At 42.6% G+C, this 22306-nt stretch overlaps 1 long non-coding RNA gene across 1 annotated transcript; it reads left to right on the forward strand.

Annotated features, from left to right (window-relative positions):
* Positions 1-215: 215 nt before the first annotated feature.
* On the forward strand, positions 216-22193 carry LOC144770325 (uncharacterized). Its single transcript, XR_013598865.1, has 3 exons — positions 216-314; positions 2330-2693; positions 21942-22193. It is a non-coding gene; the product is annotated as an uncharacterized LOC144770325 (long non-coding RNA).
* The last annotated feature ends 113 nt before the right edge of the window (positions 22194-22306 follow it).

Below are 22306 nucleotides of genomic sequence, written 5' to 3' on the forward strand. Positions count from 1 at the left end.
AGCGCTGAAGAGTTTTCAGTGGTTCTGAGTAAAGGAGGTAGGGGGAGTTGTTGACCCTGGCGGATTCCTTTCAGTCCAGGGGATCATATCCCTCGCAGTTTGCTGAAAAGTGCTGCTCTCTGTGGTTTTTTGCTGACAACATCAGAACTGGCGGTATTAATAGCGCTAATACAAAAACCAGAGTGGTGTTTCCTAGCGCTGATAAGCTGAACAATATTTTGGCTTCCTATACATAGCTCGCCTGCTGCCTAAGCGAAAAAATGTTTATAAAACGGCAAGTGGCGGGACGGCCGGCTGCCAGAGTGTGACTGGAGGTAAGAGAGGCGGCAGGAATTCAGGGGGCCTTGTGACTGCTAGAGGGGGTCTGCGCGTAGGGTCCTGCCGGCCACGCGGCCAGGCTCGGCCTGCTATGTCTATGAGACTGTGGACGTCGTTCCCACTGTCCAGCCAGTTTATTAATGCGGAAAATCGTCCAGGGCAGAGCAGTGATTCAGGAAATGAATTCACTCTCACATGACGCCATATTTTGGTTGTTATAAAATGCATGCGGGTTGCGATTCGGTGTAAGATGTCTGAGTGTTCTTTTAAAATATTTATTATAATGTTACTACAATTGAAAATTGTTTTATAAGAAGAATTGATATAGGTACTTTTGTAAAGAGCCTGTGTTTTCGCAAATAATTGAATAGAATTGATTGCTATCTATCTATCACTATTTTTAGTTATACTATTATTATTATTATTTTATTATCATTATTATGTCTAATGTGTTTATTAGGATTTTTTTTTACAATTTCTGATGGCATTTCTCAGCAATAATTTCTATCGATATGCTGTTCGTTAATCAATCAATCATACATCCACCCATCCATTTATCTATCCCTCCATCACATTGTGGTTCCTGTGGTGGGTGAGTAGGCACATCAGATGGCAAGGGATCAGATTGCAGCCTAGTGCATTGAACACAATCAGCGCACCTGGCTCCAATCCACAGGATGCCAGCTGCAGCCCTGCAGCCTGGCGAGTATGGGCAGCTGGAAGTAGATTCCATAGCCTAAAGGAAATTTCTCTCAAACGAGAGGATCCCCTGATATCCCAGACATCCCAAGCTGGCACTTAAACAGGATGTCAGGCTTTGTGCAGATTAGAATTGCGATTTTCCAAACAGACGTGCTTCCCTCTACCCAGCTGGCCCCCATGGGAGGCTGCAGCACCCACTCTATCGGGCTCTAAGAACCCGTGAGCTACAGGAGACTTCAACAAACTAGAAGGCTAAATATCTCAAGATTCGAATCTATGGACCGATTTCAGTCATGTTTCTTAAAAAAATACGAGTTTTTGGGTGATACAAATCAAAAGGCTCCATGATTTACGTTCATTATAGGAAACAAACCCCTACATTGTCTTTGCTTTAATCTGAGCGTTATCACATGCAGCTGAGCCTGAGGGACAGAATGTATTTTTTAAATTCACGAATTTCGCACATTTTTGTCTTCCTTCTTTTCCTACGATCACTGAAGGGAAGCTCTTCAAACATTTGCACCTGGCTCCCCACAAATCAACAGGGTGCCTGGACGCAAGAGATAAAAGGCACATAAACAGTTCATTCATAGTTTTTTTTTCATAAAGAAGAAACTTACCATACACCCTCAAACTCTCTCTGTCCTCCAGCTTTCTTATAGGCTTGTTATTCTATTGACATCTGGGTATTCTGGGCAAATCACGTAATATTCTGGAGAAATCACGTAATCTCCCTGTGCCTAGGAAAACATATGTGAAACATATTCAGGGTCTCACATTAAGTATTCTAAAGCCCTCGGACCAAGTCGTGCTCTTAAAAATAGCAAAAAATAGTAATAATATCAAAATACACCTACAAATACGGTACTTTGACTTGATTACTACTTTTCTAATTTTTTACAATTATACCACATCCCTACAACCTAAAGTTATTAGGCAGTCAGATAACAGTCAGAGAAAATACTAGTAGCTAGTAGGCTATTTCTCATGGGTTTTCCTACCTTCAACTCAGTTTTTGAAATATGTAATTCCACATCACTTGTCCTTTACTACAATTTTCAGAATAAATCCTAGAAAGTAGCAAAGATCTCTACTTTAGAAACCAAATTCATTTGCAGTATTGGTTTTGCAATGCATTCCTCTCCTGGTGCAGGTGAAGAAGTGTCTGGGGACATTGCATGTTTACAGTAGTCCTCACAGAGGCAGCTCAGCCTGCTTGTCACAATTAACTATGTATGCTTTTTAAGGTTTGTTTATGTTTTTCATGTATTCTAATCAACCAATAATGAAAGTTTTATTTTTTTCCTAGAATTGGAAGACTTGCTGAGGAGGCAATGATTATTTCACATGTTAATACAAAACATCAGAAATGGGCTGTTAAAAGTAAATCTATTGATGAAGAGGTCCGCTTTTATTGTCGTCAGATAAAGATCAACCATTTCCAGACGCATTGGTTAATTCTCAAAACATTTCGTAAGTACCGGGATCAATGTTGACCCAAATCCCAAGAATGGTCCAAAAGTTCACTCATTGCACAACCTCTCTGCTAAGTACCAGAAAAACATCAACGTCATATAGCAGCATTGGAAAAACACCAGCTCTTACTCAACCAATGGATAAATAGTGTCATATCCAAGCCTCAGAAAGACAACAACCTCAAATGCCGGACTCAGGTAAAACCAACCCTCTCCCCAGTCAGTGGATAAATATTTGTGTTTTCCTCAAGCATCAGAAACACATTGGCTTCATGTAGCTGTTTTGGATAAAACCTATTCTTATTGAACCACTGGATAAACATCTGCATTTTCCCAAAGCATCTAAAAAACATCAATCTTGTGTAACAGCATCTGGCAAACAACAACTCATGCCCCAACAGTGGATACATTTCGGCATCTTGCCTAGGATTCGGATAAACATAACCTTCAACCACTCCTGCGGTATTAACCCTTTTAACCCTTTCAACCCTTTTCTCCGAACATCATGTAAAAGACAACACGTTTTCTACACAGCTGGTCAACGTCTTCCTCAACTACTGAATAAGCATCAGACTCTTCCTCAAGCCCTGGCTCAACTTTAACATGGTCCCTAAACATCCACAACTTATCGATTTGGTCCCTAAGCATCAAACCAATGCCAATTTCATTCCCAAGTGCTGGATAAACATCGACCCCTTCCACAAGCATTGGCTCAACATCAAACCCTTGCCTAAATATTAGATACGAAAAAACCTCTACCCACACACCGGAGTAACATATCATAATATCAATCAATTCCCTGGATGTTAGACCTATGACATAAATCTTTTCCACAAGCATTAAGGCCATAGCCATCCATTCCACAAAAATACAAAGGTTAGGAATCCATTCCTTATGCATTTGCCCAACATAACAGCAATCCACAAAATCTGACTTAAATAGCATTCCCTCACTTGTGCATATGATCCACATCCACCCTTGATTTTGTATATCAGAAGCCCCTTCTGGCCATCAGATCAATGCAAACCGAGCCCCATTCATTGCGAAAAGTTCAACATCTAACATCAAATGAACATCAACCTGTTCCCTCAGGATTGGATAAGTATTTACCCAGCCTCTGAGAACAGAAGAAAATCACCAACACTTTATCCAGGCATTGCATAAGCATCGATATCAACCCTTACGACTGGGCAAAAATCAACCCTCACCAGCAGCACTGCCCAGGGAGTGAGGGATCCTTCCACACACACAGCAGAATAACCTCTTCTGCTTATGTTGTATTTAGTTGCCGGGTCTCTTTCATCGTTTATAGCATGATTTGTGTTCTAAATCTGTAACTGGGAGGATTACACAGGTAGGTGATCCAACAGGGAATAGAGAGTTGCATATGTACTCTACTCATACACTGCACGGCTCAGCACTTTCATTGAAGAGCAACAGCTGCCACGTCTGCCGTTTATGTTGTGTGTGTGGTGCTGCAGAAGTAATCCCTTCACTATGCCCCATCCTCTCCAGTTAGGATTAGGTACTCAACACATACGTCTGCCTTTCTATAATGAGAAAGCAACCTTTTGAAAAATACCGCTGCCTGATACATACACTCACTCACATTTGTTGATACCACATTTACAGTTTAGATGCTCTGCTTTTCGTCAACCTTCACACACCAGCTTAATCTCCTAGTACCCAAAAATAACCTATGATGGATGAAAACATTGGCTGCAGGTTTTATTGTAGCTGACAACAATACACATCACCACTTTTGCAATAGAGCTTAACTGTTATAGAAAGTCTTCAAATGATCAATTACCAGAGATGCTCCAAGATTCTAGCTTTGTGATAGTGTGGGTGAGCCGTTTGCCTCTGAATTCAATTTTAGCAGCAGACAAATAACAACTGAACAACAATAATAGGTAAACATTGCTAGTTATATGCTAAGTTACCAATAATTGTGTCATTCCTACACGTTAGCAAAAGGCATCCATTGCGTTTTTCCCTATCTGGACTAAGTATTAACATTGACGTTGTAGAGATACCAGTAAGTGCAGCTTGGCTCAGAGCAGACACGGTGATATTGTTGATTCTAACTCCAGTTTAAGCTGTTATGTTCATGTGTTTGAGTACCCTATTTCTTATATTGCACTGCTATATTAACAGGCTAAACACTTATTCAGTATTTTAATATTTTCCATTGCTTTTCTATCTGGAAGATGCAGGCTGCTAACCACAACACAAGATTGTCATATGTTGGCCAATGATACCTCTATTCACTCAACTCTTTAGCTTTTACATTGCAGTTTATTGGTTCTGTTCCTTTTGACATTAAATATCTTCCTCATGAAACATAGCCTTCCACCTGACCACTACTAAAAGAAGTGGGGGACTAACCTAGTTAGGCAGTATGCAAGTGACATCACAGTGCGAGACATCATGGCTCGAAACATCATGGCGCGCAACATCACAGCGCATGACATCACGGTGCATGACATCACAGGAATTGACATCATAGAAATTGGCAACACAACACAAGCCACAACTTTACAGGAAGTGGCATCACAAGAAGTGACATCAGATCTAAAACCTTCACATATATGTTTAGCAGGTCTATCATGTGTATGTTTGAGTGCATTGCGAAGAGAATACCACAGTGAGCTATGGAAGATAATATATGAGACTTCTACACCTTGCAATCCCCCAGTTTTATGAAACACATCCTGTACATGCATTTACAAACGTATAATTTATTGTACTTGTAATATGCACGGGTTGATGTAAAGCACTCTGACACCCTGCATTGGAATGAGTAGGACTATACAAGAAAAAATAATGGTACTTAAATTATTTCAACAATTCTTCAAGGGTAGTAAGCTCTATATAAATGCAAGTTGCTTTCTGTAAATACTGGGAAAGACCAACACATCTGATATTCTTACAGTGCATGCATAACTCCTAAACAGGGACAGAACAAAGTGAAAAGCTGCCCCTCTTAAGTATGTGTGAAGTGCTCACAAGGTGTGAGACTTTGTTTCCCCTCTGCTGCATTTGCTCCTAGGTGTGAGGCTCCTGACTGTTCCCAGCAAGGAGACTACAACAAAAGGAGGCCTGATGACCCCTCATATTCGGCCTTTGTTAAGGGCCCAGCAGGAGTCTAAAATAAGAAATCCCCATCTCCACCTGTACGTTGTTGCTTGTTGCAGAAGGAACGTAGACAACGTGCAGGCGCTGCTGAAAGTGTCCCGGTGTTTGGAAATTACACCGGGACGAGTTCAGCATATTATTCAGTGGGGCCCAAATTCTTAGCAGGGTGGACGGCGTTCACCCGGTGAAAGAAGCGGGTGGACGCTGTCCACCTGCGTGTACCCCAGACTTGTGCCCTGCATGCACATGTGCGTGTACACACAGACACACACACCTACCTATTCAAGCTCTCTCTTCATCTGTTACTGTCCATCCTAGACCCAGTGTGTGGACACAATTCGACACTATACACTAAAAGGAAAATTGCACCTTTTTCTTATTAGTGAGATTCTCTTTCGAAGCAATTTTAGAGTCATAAAAAAACAGGAAATGTAAGAGTTAGTGGTGTGAGAAAATGAACGGAATGAAGAGTTGTCAACAGATGAGAAGCAGACACTATTTGGGAATACATACACTGTTATACAACATATTTGCTGTTGTGAGAGTCAGCAACAGCATTGGGAGGGCAGTATTTTGTTGTGAGAAACTTTTTTCTTTAGGTGAGATATTCACTTTAATTTGTACCACGGAATAGCAAACCTTATCACACATTTTGAAATTTGCACTAAAGATTAGCAACTATTATCATATGTTTGTGTTTTTAGCATTGTATCATATTTTACATTACAAACATAAATCTTATTATTTCACTTCAGTTGCCACCCACACACATACACACACCGTCACTAACTCACCCCACCAGACAGAAACGCATATTGTACAAAAAAACAAGACAGAGGCATACACACAGGTACAAATACAAACAAGCACAGTTACACATACACCCACACCCATACAAGGACCGACATATATACATGGGTGCATGTGTGGATCACTGAACTCTGTGCACTTGCAGTCAAAATCATCTCTAAATACACGTGCCATTGAAAGTCCTTCTCCACTGCCCTGATTTCCACAGATCTAGTACAGATCATTGGATATCACAGCAACGGCCGGCTTTAGCGCTGGCAGTGCCTGGTGAGACGAACATTTTTTGGTGCCCCCCATGGCCTCCTTCTCCATGAACTCCCTCACTACCACTCTCCAACAGTGCAACTCATCTTTCCATAGCCTCTCTCTGACAAGCATTACATTTTTTGATAGTGCTTCTCACAGTTCACTCATATCTGTGGTGTGCATGGTACGTTCTTTGCAGCAGGCACATTAACCCTCTGTGCTACTTTATGATGAGCCACAACTGCCACTAGGCAAAATTCCTATCTCTCACTAGTAGGAACATTAATCACTAGAGTTATATTAACACTTTTTTTGTTGCCTAAAAACTGCTGGACGCACAAGGAAGTTCAAGTGCTTTTAAACTAAAAGTTATGTTTTAAACACAGTGCCCCCCACCCAAGTCAGGGCCGGGTGTGGCTGCACCAGTCGCACTACCCTCAAGCGGGCCTTGCAGTGTATGTCCGCCGGGCCCTGCTGACCTATCCCATTGAAAGAGATTTATAACTTTGACTAGAAACTGTACCTGGCGGGCTTTCAGCGAGTATATGGTGAAGAAGTGGAGTAACAGTCAAGGCATCCAACTTTGAATTTGGGGAACCGTGTACGAGTCTCGGCGAAGGCTCAACATCTTGTGATTCTGGGCAAATCACTTAAGTTCTCTGTACTTACGAAAATGAATATGCCCTTGTGCAACGTATCAGGGGGCAGATCTACAAGAGAGTGCCGCAACACGGCATCGCAAGCCCTTTGGTTATGCCGCACTTTGGCACTTTCAGAGCACAGGAATGCGACATATCTACAATGATATGTTGGATTCCTGTGCTCTCCTTTGCGCTGGCGCACAAACAGCTGCCATGCGCCGGCGCAGGATGCAAGGAAGCCCGAGCCATGGGGAGATTGTTTTTGTGCGGGAAGGGGCACCTTCCTGCACAAAAACAATCACTACAGGCATTTTCCTCTTTCAAGCATGCTGTAGAATGCAGCACGAGTTGATAGAGGAGAAAACGAGGAGAAATGAAAACATTTCTCCTCGTTGCGCCTGGCTACGCCATGGTGGTGTAGCAAACTGATGCATTTCCAGGTTTACGATTTCTCGTAAATCTGGAAATGTGTCTGGTTACATGGGTGTTGCGTGGGAGCACCCACAGCAGCACCCATGGAACACCCCTTTCACTTTCACGCAAAGTGCTGCGTGTAAAGGGGCCATATTTACAAGGACAGGAAAAGCCACGCAGGATGGCTTTTCCTGTCCTTGTAAATATGGGGCAGAGAAATGCGCTGCCAGTGCGTATCAAAAAGTGACGTACTGGCAGCGCAAGGGGCTTGTAAATCTGCAACCCTGGTACTTATGTAAAGCGCTCCAATACCTTCGGGTCCAGTTCACGCTATATAAAACTACAAACAAACAAAAAACGGAGCGATCGTACACATCAATGAATGTACAAACAGAACACAGTAGCACATAAACTTTGTCGACTAATGCTGATACCATATCTGTCAATGTATGCACGCAAACTAGTGTATTAACGCTAACATAAAAGAACAATACATTTACAACGACCATTCACACCCTTCGAGCCCTAATAACGCTCTACGCGTGGATGTGAGAGAATTATCACGGGAAATGCCTGCTATTAGCGTGGGTCTGTGACGGTGTATACCTTGTGCATGCTTAGGTTAATCTGCGCAGCAACGGCTGCGTGGGTGGGCCCCGTTCGCTCCCGTAGGGAGCGCTATTTGAAGCCATGGCTGTCAAAAGTCTCCCAAGGCCCTACAAGGACGTACAAGGAAGGGAAAAACACTGCGATGGCAAAACGCGGAGTGCAAAAGTTGAACTGTACAACCCCCTAGCACCCACCGCCGCCCCCCATGGGTCTTAAGTTTCTTAAGACAGCTGCTGAAACCCTTCGGTGCATTAGCGGGCCTCCTTCTTCGGAGAATCCCCCAGCATCACTGGAAAGTCATCTCCCTTTTTACTGAAATTCAACCCCAAGGAACAGAGTTAAGCCTGTCAGCAGAATAAGATATGAGCGCGAAGTGACGAGCCCGGAGGCTGGCGGGCCCCGGACAAGCGTCTGTAACTGAAAGATATACCGAGACCAGGAATACCCCAAAACAGACATCCCTTACAAGGTCGGCCGTCTGAGCAGCCCCAAAATAGCTCTCGAGGAGACCGTCTTCGGTGTCGGCCTCATGTCCTCGTAACGGTGTCATTTCTTGTGAGAAACTTTACATTAGGTCACACAAGAGAGCTCATCGTATCAATCCCCTGCACATTCCCACTGACCGAAAGTGTAGGAAGTAACTGAAAGCTAAAGAAATGTAAAACAAGAATTCAATTTCTACCCTCTGGTCCCTACAATGTAATCCAGGGAGCACTGCCATGGGTTTCCTCCTTGGTGGGGCCCGCACGCAATGCTCACTTAAACACAGATTCAATGGACTGAATTCTCTGGGGTACATTTATTACACTTGCAGCAGGTGCTGGCATGGGGGGATAATAGCCAACATTTCCAGAGCGAATGATGACAAATGAAACACTTCATGTGCATTGTGCTTCTTTAAGGTAGTTTGTCGAATATTGAATTCAATGCACATTAAACTCTTGCAGAGGGATCCGCATGGGGTCTGTGAGGATCGAGGAATTGGTTTAACGCATCTCACACATAGCACAGCTGTTGGAAGCAGATTCGAGGTGCTACTCAGTGTCGGATTAGTAACACAGGCATTCGGCCAATGCCCGAGGGGCCGGTGTTCGAGTTCTGCTGTGGGCTGCTTTTTTTTAATATATGATGTTACCACGATTTCAAATACAACGCATGGCTTTACCACGCAAATTTTACATCGCAAATGTCTTTACCACGCAGAATAAAAGAACGCAGAATTTTACCACGCATAAAAAAGTTAGTAAGCATCCAACGTCCATTATGTCCAAAAATACACTAAAATAAACATAATGAAACGGATAGGCCAAAAAAATATGTCTTCAGAAGTGACATTGTTTGTCTTTTGTCACTTTTACTGACCCTCTAAAAACGTGTCCCCAAGCAAGATGGCTGAATAATTCGTCAAAGGTCACTTGTTAATTTGTAATACACCTTTTCAATTACACATTCAGTCAGCATTTGTCATCGTTTTTAATTTTTGATTCCAAAACATATTTTACATTTTTTTTTTCGTTGTTTTTTTTTGGGGGGGAGACCCCCCCAGTCCCCCTTTTTTTATAAGATTACGCCAAAGCAGTGATTTGAGGAGTGATTATGCAAATTGGGCCGATTTATGTTTTGGCATGCCCGGGCCGATTTTCAATCCCAATCCAACCCTGACTGCTACTGGTGATGTCCTTGCGTTCCTACAACACACTGTTTCCCTGGGTGCTGCCTGTGTGCTCCTGTGGGTCATTACATCCCATGTGTGTTCCTGTGGTTCATCACATCCCATGTCAGTGGGACAGGTGGGGTGTGCACCCCGCTGGTGGTAGTTTTGTGCTTCTTCACACAATAAGTACGTGGCTTCTTGTGTTCCTCGGCGCCTTGATGCGACAGTCAGCATTCATCATCAATATATATTTGCAGTCACAGTTTCACGCTGTTGCTCATCATGTCCTAGTGTTTCCCATACATACACGAGTTTCTAGGTGTTCCTGAAGGTATGCTGCTGTTTGTTGCAAACACAAACACACACACATACACACACTCACTCACTCACTCACTCACTCACTCTATGACATATAACATAACTGCAGGGCACGTCTGGCTCCACAACATCTCACAGCATATGGGGAAGAGAGGAGAGCCTGGTTATTGCCTGCATTTATGTGCTTTCACCTGTGGTGACTTCCAGGTGTTTTTTTTTTTCAGGTAATGCTAGTTTTCATATTCTTTTTGATGTCTATTTCTACTTAACAAAGGTGAGGATTTCCACCTATGCTATGTAGGACTTTGTGCTACTGATTTAAGCCACACACACACCTGAAAAATGAATTACTAGTGTTCGGTTTACCTTCATATTCTGAGTTGTACATAACCCCCACCCATTTCATTTAAGGGCTAGGGGACATGTATACCTACTACTAGGCATACATTTCTGCTGCTGTTTGTGATTTGTGGAGATTTGCAGAGTTCTGTACCCAGGCATAGGCATACATTTATATGCACATAGATCTCTGTATGTAGATTTACCTGTTTGCATTTCTTTAACTATCTCTTAAACTAATGTCAATCTGAGTCTGTCAGAGTTGGTTCCCACATATCACTATTATAAATATTAGAAAAAATGTACTCACTGGAAATCATTATCCCTTGCCTTATGCAATTATCTTTCTTGACATTTTAGTGAATTCTGTAGCCGTGGCATTCTCTTGTACACAGGCCGGTCTTAAGATACTTGACTGGAATCAGACTCCACCTCTTTCTGAAGATAGCAATCACACTGCCGTACTCATATCCAGACTCGAATTATTAAATGATATCTACACATCCCTACCAGAAATTGAATAGGATAAGAATCTTGTGTACATATATGTATGTGATTTTCATAGCGCAAACTTACTAACAAAGTGCTTTACACAATGGGTAGGGCAGATTGGCAAAGAGGGGTGAACCCTACCACACCTCTCATCTAAAAATAATAATAGTAATAATAGCACTTGTAGAGTGCAACAGCTACCTCAAGCAGAGGTGACCCGGCGCTTCGCGGTTAACAGCAGGTGAGGGAGCTCCAACCGAGGTACTAGCATTGGCTAAAGAACCAAGTCTTCAAGGTCCTTCTGAAATCATGTTTTGACTTGATCAGGCGCATATGGGAAGGCAGGGAGTTCCACAGTCTGGCCGTCCCAACAGTGAAGGACTTGCCTCCCATACAGGAATTAGCAAAACAAGGTACACAGAGCAGGTGATGGGAGTTATCTCAGCATGCGTTCTTGTAGGCAGAGTCTATGCTTAAGATAGCCCGGACCATCATCTTGCAAAGCCCAAAAGGCCAGAGTCAGGGACTTAAACTCTATCCTTTTAGCTACAGTTAGCCAGTGAAGTTGTCTGATGTGCGGAGAGATGTGGTGACGGAATGGGACTTGAATTAATCTCGCAGCCACATTCTGTGCCATCTTTAATCCATTTATCAGATAGGCAGGCAGTCCAAGGTAAAGACAGTTTGCGTAGTCCAGCCGAGATTTCTCAGTAGAGTGGACTATGATCCTGCGACAATCCTCCGGCAATAGATGCAAGAATTTCCTCAAACATTTCAACTTCCCAAAGCATGAGGCTGATATATGACGGACTTGGGCCAAGAAAGAGAGGTTTGTCTCCCATTTGACGCCCAGGTGTTTTACTGTGTTTGCCATTAAAGGTGGCGATCCCATTTCTACTGGCCACCAAAGACCTGCGGGGGAGAGATGTCTGGCTGAAGAACAAGACCTCTGTCTTGTCTGCGTTAAATTTTAAGCTGTTAGTATTTATCCAGCGTGAAATGTCCTTCAAACAAGCCCTAAATCTGGTAAACGAATCAGCAGGGTGATCCTTTAAAGAGAATACCAGCTGGGTGTCATCCACATAGGAGACTGCCTTCACTTCCCATGAAACAATGAGAGAGAAGAGTGGCACGAGATAGGTGTTGAAGAGCAATGGGCTCAGGGCCGAGCCCTGAGGCACTCTGCACCACAGTGGCTTAGGTTCCGATCGATTGATGGGGTTGGAGAAAGACCCTTTGAGAGCGGTCTTTAAGGAAGACTGGATACAGGACAGTAAGTAATACTTTATTGTACAGTTAATAAAAACCATTACAATTACAAGGACAGTACTACCCCCTGCAAGCCCAGCTGTTCGAGTCTGTCCAGTAGGATTGGGTGCGCAACCGTGTTGAATGCAGAGGACAGATCTAAAAGGACCAGCATCGCTGAAGCCCCTGCGTCTACAGTCATTCTTACAGAATCCACCACCTCCACCAGTGCAGTCTTGGTGCTGAATACTGACCGGAAACCAAACTGAGTGTCGTGCAGGATGTCATGACCTTTTATAAAATTCACGAGTTGGCGTTGCACCAGTTTTTACAGCATCTTCGCGGGTGCTGGCAGTAGTGAGATTGGGCGGTATTTGCTAAGATCCATCGGGTCAGCGTTTGGCTTTTTTAATAGGGGCAGTAACAAAGCATGTTTCCCAATATAAAGGAAAATGCCTGTGGAAAGCGAGATATTCCAAATGTGATTTAAAATAGGGTTAATCAAATGAGCCAATGTCCTACACAACTTCGGGGGAAATGGATCCTCAATATATATATAAGGGAAGCTTGTAAAGCGCTTGGTTACGCTGAAAGCGTGTCCCCGCGCTACAACTGAAGAAAAACTCAGAGCAGAAGCAAGAAGAGAGCTCGATTATCTTGAAAAAAGGTATGTTTTTAAGTTCTTCCGAAAGCTGGATTCGGATGAGTCCAGGCGGAGATTAGGAGGCAGGGCATTCCAGCTCTTCGAACCAGCTCAAGCGAACCAGACTTGCATTTCATGATTTTAGCCAGTTCTTCCTGCCGGGAAATAGGGAGAAAATTTGAGCGTGTGCCCTTAGTATTCCATGTGACTGTGGCTCAGCCATCTCAACCCCTGCCGTAAATGTGGCATATACCTTCTGTATTTTGTCCTCATAGAAGTCCGATAGCTTCTTGCACAGAGAGGGAGGAGGCTGTATATTACCCTCCATCGCAGAAGGCTTGGTGAAGGAGCTGACTATCCTAAAGATCTCTTTACCAGAGTTTTCTGCACTATTAATGCGCTTCACAAAGTATTCCCTTCTAGCCTCCCTCATCAGTTTGCAGAGCTTTTTCAAGACTTCCTCATAGGCCAGTCTAGCAGCAGGACTATATTTTTTCCTGCAGAGGCGCTCCACCCTTTTACACCTGCTCTTTTCTGCTCTGAGGCAGCCGAGAACCAGGGGCAGATGGTGATTCTCTCGGAGTCCTAACTGATTTCACAGGTGCCTCTGTGTCCATGGCAGTAGAAAGCCACGTATTTAGTGCGGACGAATCGTCAATAGGATTGCTAGGTAACTGAGGCAAAATCACTGATAGCACTGAACCTAGGTTCTCAGCTGTTAACTTTTTCCAGTTCCTTAAACATAGTGTGTATACCTCCACTTGATTGAGTTTTCTCCAGGCTGAAAGAGAAGGGGACCAGGCAGTGGTCAGTCCAGACCAAACACCGGGGGCCTCTGCTGCCATGGCTGGAATGTTCGAAAAAATTAAATCTAAAATATGACCTGCTCTGTGAGTTGGAGCCTTCACATGCTGTGTAAGGTTGGCACCATTGAGTGACATACTTAGCTGAAAGGCCTGGGGACAGCTAGGACCATCTATGTGAAGATGAAAATCTCCTAAGGCCGTAAAGTTGGCATGTTGCAATGATCTCTGAGCTATGAAATTGCATAGTTCTGGGGTAAAGCTGTGTGGGCAGTCAGGTGGTCGGCATATCAATAACCCATTGAAGGAGAGAGTTGGAGAGATCTTTATACAGAAATTTAGACCCTCCATAATACCCATATTTAGAGATCTCCCAATATTTCTTCAAAATGATAGCAACCCCACCCCCTCTTTTGTCGCACTCCCTGTTGGCACTGATGATTTGGATGCCCAGGGTGATAGCCAGGGTCAGGGTCGGCTTTGATTCCTCCTTAAGTCACGTTTCTGTCAGGAACATCACATCCCAGTTATTGTCCGACAATGACAACCAGATATCGTCTACATGTTTGGGGATTGATCTGCAATTGATCAGACAGGCTTTAATTCTGCCTGCCAACAACCTCTGAGCGCCGGGAGTCGTGCCCTTGCTCCGGGTTGTCCCTACCGATGCCTCTGAGGTGAAATTGCATGCCTTGCAGTGGTATGGGATACCAGTACTCACCAGGTTAGTGGCCTGATCTCCCAAACACTGGGTCCCCCTTAAGACCAGGCCAGGTACTGAACTTACTGCTACCTATTTGAGCAACGTGGCTGGCTTGGCCACGATCGGTATGCGGACGGGCGCAGATAGGCTTGCCTTTGGCGCGCCAGCGGTGCATCCCGCTGTGCATGTCTGCTGCACTTCAGCCGTTCGGTGTCCATTAAATTGGCACCAGAGGAGCCAGACAACTAACGCTAGTCTGCTCACCCTTCAAAATGGCCTTAAAGTGTCCCAGCCCAGCGGAGGAAAGATGGTGCTCCGCTCGGTGTGCAAAAAGCAAAAGTGCAAGCCTACAGTGTAAAACGAATTTAGGGATTTAAAAAAATAGTCAGAATACAGTAATTTAAAATCAGCATTAGATCCACCCTGCAACACGCAGAGGGGAACTTCACCGTTGTTCTCACGCCCCCACAATGAGCCCAAACAACTCTGTATCACAGTTCAACTACAATCACCTGCAACCCCAATCTAGATCTTAGTAGCACATACCACCTCACCCCAGCGCTGACATCTTTGCACAGGCTCTGGTCAACCCTTGAAACTGAGGTCTCGACCTCTTGCCTTACCCACAAATTTATTAATAGAGCAGCACATACTGATACCTTACTGTTGCCCTTCTATCTTACCAGCCAAGCATACGCCAAATGTCAGCTTCCCTAAACCTGCTGACTATCCCATAACCCAATTACAAGATTGGGGGTGCATATCACGTCACCAAGGCGTCTCATTTCTGATTGTAAACACCGTGACTGAAGTTGTGGAGAGTGGTGGGTGGTGCAAACTTTTCAATGCCTTTAAGCAGCCTTAGCCACTTTCTACTTTCTCATTTTATTTCCTACTGTATAACATCCCTCCACAATTAATCTGATATGGTTGCAATGCTGGGTGAGCATCAATTAAATGCATTTTAACAAATAAAAAGAAAACAGCCACACAGTCCTGATGCAGTGCATTGTATTGTAAAACTGGTCACATCACGTGCTTTCAATTGTCCATTCATTTATGATTTTGATTTATATATAATTTAAGAGCATTAAGAACACATACCAGCCACTGTATCCTTAACCCTTTGCCTGGACCACAGCCTGTCAAGTATTACCTTTTTTACACACATCCCAATGAAAACCATTGCACTACATTTTTTTAATCACAGGCCATGTTGAGGTGTGTTATGCAATTTAGGAATTCCAACATTTCAACACTTCTCCCAGGAAAAGTCCTTAGACCTTAAGTGAAACGCACATGTCTACTTTTGTTTTGCCTCGTTTACTAGGCTGAAAAAGAGGGCAATATTTTCGGTTTGCACTGAAGAGATAAAAAATCCTTGACACAGATCACAATGAGGAGCCAGTAGTTATTCTGAGAACAGAGGAAGATGGATTGCATTTTAGGGCAGCAGCAGGATTTTGTAGAAGATGCAAGCAGTACAGCTGTTTTTCTGTTGGTGCCAAAAATAAAACTTGCTAATTTGACTAGTCTCACATAAATAGGGAAGCTTTGATATGCTAGAACCATGTAATTCCATTTACCAGTGCTCTACTAAGCTGTCGACAGCCTTCCTGCTAGGCCCTGCTGGAGCCATACACCATTAATATACATTGGCTGACTGCTATGGCAGTTACTTCTAATGGAAGATGTAACTCGTGTAATTTAGTGTAGCGTAATCACGCAGAATTACCTAAGAATTCAGTGAGATTGCGCATATTTGCACGAGAAGAGTAACTCTGCACATAGAGATATTGCTTAATGCAAAAATGCCCCCTCGTGTTCAAATTGGGTGCAAAAATGCATTTTGTGCTACGAAATAGTGCTAAATGCAACAGAACACAGATAGCTCTTATGGTAGGATTTTTCTCAAACTTGTTGGCTTTTAGCGTTATTGTAATAGTGCCAAATACCTCTTGTATCCAAAATGGGTGAGCGAATGTATCTTTTGCTAACAAAATAGCACTAAATGTGCTCTTGGGGTAGGATTTTTCTCCAACCTACTCTCAGAATTTAGCATTAAATGCAGCAGAACCGGAATAGTGAGTGCTGTAGAATTTATTAGGATTTCATTATGCAAGCAGGAGTAAGCACACTATTAACAGTAATTCAGCATCAAAGTTTACCTCAGAATTACCAAAATTACTTCGATTTTTTCGGCGTGATTAAAATTCCGCCCAGGCCTAGTTATTCCATTACTTGGAGGCATTTCATAAGGTTGTATGAAGTAACAACGCATTCCGTTGCAATGCATGCCTTTACCACGCATGTGTTACAATGTGAATGTTATTACCACGCATAACCTTTACCATGCAGACCTTTACAATGAATTTCGTTGTAAAACCATGCTAGTAAGGACATATTCATGCTAAAGGTTATCTCAGACCCCTGCCCCAAGTTCCATTACTGGTACCTTGCACCCTCCCCCCTCCCCCCTCCAGCCCTCAGATTCTTTTTTTTAAATACCCCTCCCCTGTTCCCTGTGAAACCCCCCGACATCTGGCCCCAAATCCTTCTAAGAAACACCCCTTCACTGCCCTGAACCCTAAAAAAAAGTCCCCTGCCCTATTCTCCCACCCCCAAACCCATCTAACAAATACCCCGCCTGATTCCTCCAGCCCCAAAACCCTTCTAACAAATACCCCACCCCTGCCCTGAACCCTATGAAAGGACCTCTGTGCGATTCTCCCACCCCCAAACCCTTCTAACAAATACCCCACCCCTGACCTGAACACTTAAAAAGGACCTCTGCGTGATTCCCCTTCCCCCAAACCCTTCTAACCAATACCCCTCCCTGCTCGGAACCTTAGAAACAGCAGCTTGTGCGACCCAACCCCCAGCCCTTTATTTAGTCAAATATTAATGTATCTATTATGTAAAATCCTCCTTAACTCTCCACGATGCCTTCTCTCCAAGTTCTTCTGAGTCGCGGTTCAAGTGGTAAAGAGGAAGTGGAAGGGTCTTTCCGTTTCCTCTAACAACATCGATAGCCTTAACCACCCTTACCATGCACATACCTTTATCACACATGCCTTTACTATGTATCTCATTGTAATAGCATGCGTGATAAAGGCTGTGCATGGTAGATGGAGTGGTACTTGTATAGTGCACGATTCACCCATGAGGCATCTCGGCACTTGTACGAATACCGCTGAGGAACACTTCCTGGCCTTTCCCTGTGAAGTGCCCACTCCTGGGCACCCCCAAGATGAAGCCAGGCATCCTAGCGTTGTTGGGGCCGTTGTGGAGATTAAGCAAGCTATTGCCCAGAGTTGCAGAGTGGGACCCATGATTAGAATAGGCACTGAGGCGAGAATTATCAGGTCCGAGGAAGTTGAGCCCAAGACCCGCCGAGGCAGGATTTGAACCCTGGTCCCGGGCTAGGCCTCTGCCTCAGGGTCTGCCGCTCTAACCATTGAGCCACACTTCCCCACATGGTAACAGTGTATATCCGTCACACACATACCTGTACCATGCATACCTTTACAACTTAATTCGTTGTAAAGGTATGTGTGGTAAAGGCTGTGCGTGGTTACCACACATGCGTTATAATGCATGCATGGTTAAGAATATTTGTGGAAACAGCTGCGTTGTAGTGGCTGTTTCTCATTTCATAATACATATTTGATAACACTTTCTATCACATTTTTACTACTACTGTGTGAAGTTAAGCATGTGATATAGCTGAAACCTGTCTGTGGACACTTCCTGTAACAAAAATCTCAGTACTTTATACTCTCTTATCATGTAGTGTTTAGAACAATTGAGTTTTTTTGTTATTTGCTAAATGGTTTAGTTTAAACGGAAGAACACAGAAAGGAAATCTCTTTTGTCAGACTACATATACCCAGTCCTTTCTGGTTTACCTGGGAAACTCTCTTCTTTTTGAAGACACTTCCTGTAAGCCATAAGTAGCTGAGCAGCAGCATTATTGTATAAATTGGTAGGATTTATTTAGGAATTGTTCAGCTCAGCTTCTATGGTCTCCGATACATGTACAACTTCAGATTTTTCCACCTTACCAATTCCATCTAGCTTCTCTATCAAAAATTGTGCCTGAAGATTTAATTATAACAGAAAGGATGGAAAATCAAATGTTCTTACATAATATATATATTTTAAACATGAAAGCCATGTGACAGTACATAATATACGTGGTTCTATAGCCAATTTGTAATGTGTTTTGGCACCATTTTTTGCCACTCATTTTGAGGAGGGCGAACCTCAACACACATGCATATGTTAGGACTACCTTGCACACTACGAAAGCATAGGAATATTTCATTAGTGCACCTTAAGATCATCTTGATTTTTAAATATTTAGATTTTGTTGAGGGAGCTGCGTGGACAACTACCCTAATCTAAATTGGGCATGCTCTCTACACTCAGGACATTTTAAGGAAGGCCTTTTTGCCTCACTTCATTCAAATGACCTGCAGCCTATGATACACTCTCCACAAACACCCTCCCTTGTTTCTAATCTTTAAAAGATATGATTCCAATAGCAAATCTTGTTGAGCACTAAGAGTTTCACCAAAATGTATCCAGACTTTAAATATTTGGTGCTTTTCTGCCACATGTATTATTTTGTTTCCTTTACATCTCTACAGAAATTCAAGGATACAAAGTCTTATAATTAAATCACTTTTTTTTACATCCAGTATCTTACAGTTCTCCTTGATATTGATCTTGAAATGTGGCTCTAAAATGTCACAATCTCAATATAGGGGTTAGAAGTGCAAGAGGAAAAGTTGGCAAAGATCAATACTTTATGAACTTTCAATTTCCATTGTGTTACATTAGCAAACACGAAATAGAGTGTATGTAACTTTTGACACAGCCTTATTGTTGATGATGCCAAAAGTAAAATAACAGATAAAATTGGCAATTATTTCCGGTGGCACCTGAAGTCATGTGCAATGTCAAGAGCAGTGCATGATTCAAGTTAGAGGTGTGTGGATTCCAGCGTTTTTGAGGTTTTACATTATAAAACGTAATAGTACTTCAAAATCAGTTTTAAAGGTAATGTTTCACTAGGCTCAGCCTGATTGACAGAAGAGCCAAAAGGCCTGGCAAATTCTATTTGCACTTTTTGGCACATTAAATTTGACCTATTACTTTTGCCAATGATAGGAGCCCCAAGCGTGATCAGCACACATCTGCAGCACCATAAACGGTTACCTAGCTATTCAGAGCTAAAGAGGAGTAGCTGCAATTTATTAAATGGCACTTCAAAGTAACAGTGATTTCATTTTGAAAATATTATATAATATAACATGAAGTGCTGCCTACATTAGGGGACTGGATTTTTTTTCTCTAAAAGTGCTATATTTTAGAACATCCACAATGGACTGTAGTGGCACCTACAACCAGCAACACTGTAGAAGGAACATAATAACATATACATCCACCAACATGTAAGAAACAAAACATTTCACTTAAAAACAGCTGAGCAGAAGGAAGACCACAGTGGCACGCACAATAAGCAATACTGAAGATCTAAAATACCACATATAACCAGAGACATAGAAGAATGACCTCAGTGGCATATACAATCTTTGTAATGTTCACACGAACAATGAAAATAAACTTCCTGACCTAATATTGGGAATGAAGTGGAAGCCTGAGTAAAGTAATGACATGGCTCATCCAGTGCTTAATTTGAACCAGTGGTTTCCGGTGCTCTGCACTGGCACTTATGACAGATGCTTGTGGTGGCACTGCTTGCGTAATTTAGAGACAAGCAGAACAATAGCTGTTTGTTAATTCAATAGATATTAAAAGCAATGAATAACTGCAATCCAACCCATGAATATAGCTTCGTGGGCCTCGAACAGTCGGAGTTGTGACACATGTAGCAGTGTGATGGTTAGTAGTTGTGTTGTACTGTCCTTGACAGAGCTGGCAGTGGCAATGGGTGGTGCAAGCTGCAGTGGCCTCCTGACGAGGGCCCTGGCACTTATGATGTGTTTTTACAAATTTAGCACTGGGCTCATCAAGAAAAGAATGCAACTGCTGAAAATTTGTTAGATGGTATTTTAAAAGAAAATCTTTTTTTTATATATGGTACTTTTTACTACACATATTACACATCAACATAATATAGAGCACTTACGTTTCTCATTTTTCAAACATATTTTATTTTTGCTTATAATGCAAAATGTATTCCGTTTAGTGGGGGAAGTCTTATTTTGCTACACTCACCAGACAGTCCCTGCAACATGTCAAAACAATGCACCTCATGCATTACAATAGAAGCACTTTATCGAAGGTGGAATAAAAAAGCACAGCAACAAAAGCTCTGGTAGACAGCTGCACTGCCAAGCCAGACATTATAGAGGTGTATGTCTTTGTTTTAAGATGGATTCTGCATTCACTAAATAGTCACTGGCACATGCTGAAAACAATGCTCCTCATGAACTGCAATGAAGCACTTCTGAGCAGGAGACTGATAATCTACAACAGCCAATAGCCTGAGGAGAAAAATATTTACTTCTCTGAAGACCACTGTATTTATATTACTTAGAAGAGTGGTGACTAAAGCTCTGGCAGACAGCTATACTTTTAAGACAGACCCAATGACTGCTCTACCTTAAACTTTACATTCCCCTTGAAAAACTCCAATTGAAACCATGTTCTCCTTTTGGCATACTTTCAGTACTAATAGCAGATTATGACATAGATGGACTATGCACAGTGCAAGGCTGCATGTGGTGCCATGTGAGTCCCAGACCTATATTGGAAACATGATCAATACATCAGTACAAAACCCTTCAAATAAACAAATATCTTTAAAGGGGCTTTTCACCATTCAACAAGCATATTGATAATCCTTGAAAAACCTTGGCACAACGCCTATGAATCTTGCAAATTCAGCAGTTCACATTTGCTGAGCAATGTTATCTCCCTCTGCTCATGACCTCATACATGATATCACACATGATAACCCAAATTACATTATCACTGACCTTACTTCTGAACACATATATAGGTCTAGAAAGTATATGTATGTAGTGTTGTTACAACTGTATTGTAGTGTAATGTTCATCACGGCATTACTCGATTCTTCGCTTTTAAATATAAAATAATTACTGTATTATTGACTTATTGATTTTCTAAGTTCAATAAAGAAAAAAACAAAGGAAGATTTTGTGTTGCGGTACTTTGGAAACATTTCTTGTGCATCTTGTGTTTGTCGAAATAGTTTCGCATTTCAGGATTTATTTGAACTCTTTATTCTTAGAGATTAAATATAATTATGGATAAGGCATAAATAATATACTTAACCGCTCTCCTCATCAGGCACAAAGGGTCTGGAAAGGTAACACCATTCATTGTGATTTCAGGGTTGCTCTGTCATAGGGGAAGAAGCATGTAAAGGAAAAGTAGTGGAAGCTCAGCCTAAACGACCATCCAGGTGGCATACAATGGCAGGAATTAAAGCACCCCACAGCAGTATTACAGAATGGACTCAACGCAGAATGTCCTGCCACGAACAATGGACAGGAAGTATGAGGGAAAGGAAAACATTATAGTGCCAGGCTTTGCAAGGATAGCACCCCAAAATAAATGATTACGGTGAAAATGGAACCTCAATAAAAAATAGTTCAGATAAAGTCCCGGCTCTATGACATCTTTCTTTCAGCAAACATTGTACAAATACCGGAAATGGGGTTCCTTGGGCTGAAGGCGTCCTACTGTTTAACAAGTA

The sequence above is a fragment of the Lissotriton helveticus genome, chromosome 7, assembly GCF_964261635.1.
Source record: "Lissotriton helveticus chromosome 7, aLisHel1.1, whole genome shotgun sequence".
NCBI classification, from domain to species: Eukaryota; Metazoa; Chordata; class Amphibia; order Caudata; family Salamandridae; genus Lissotriton; species Lissotriton helveticus.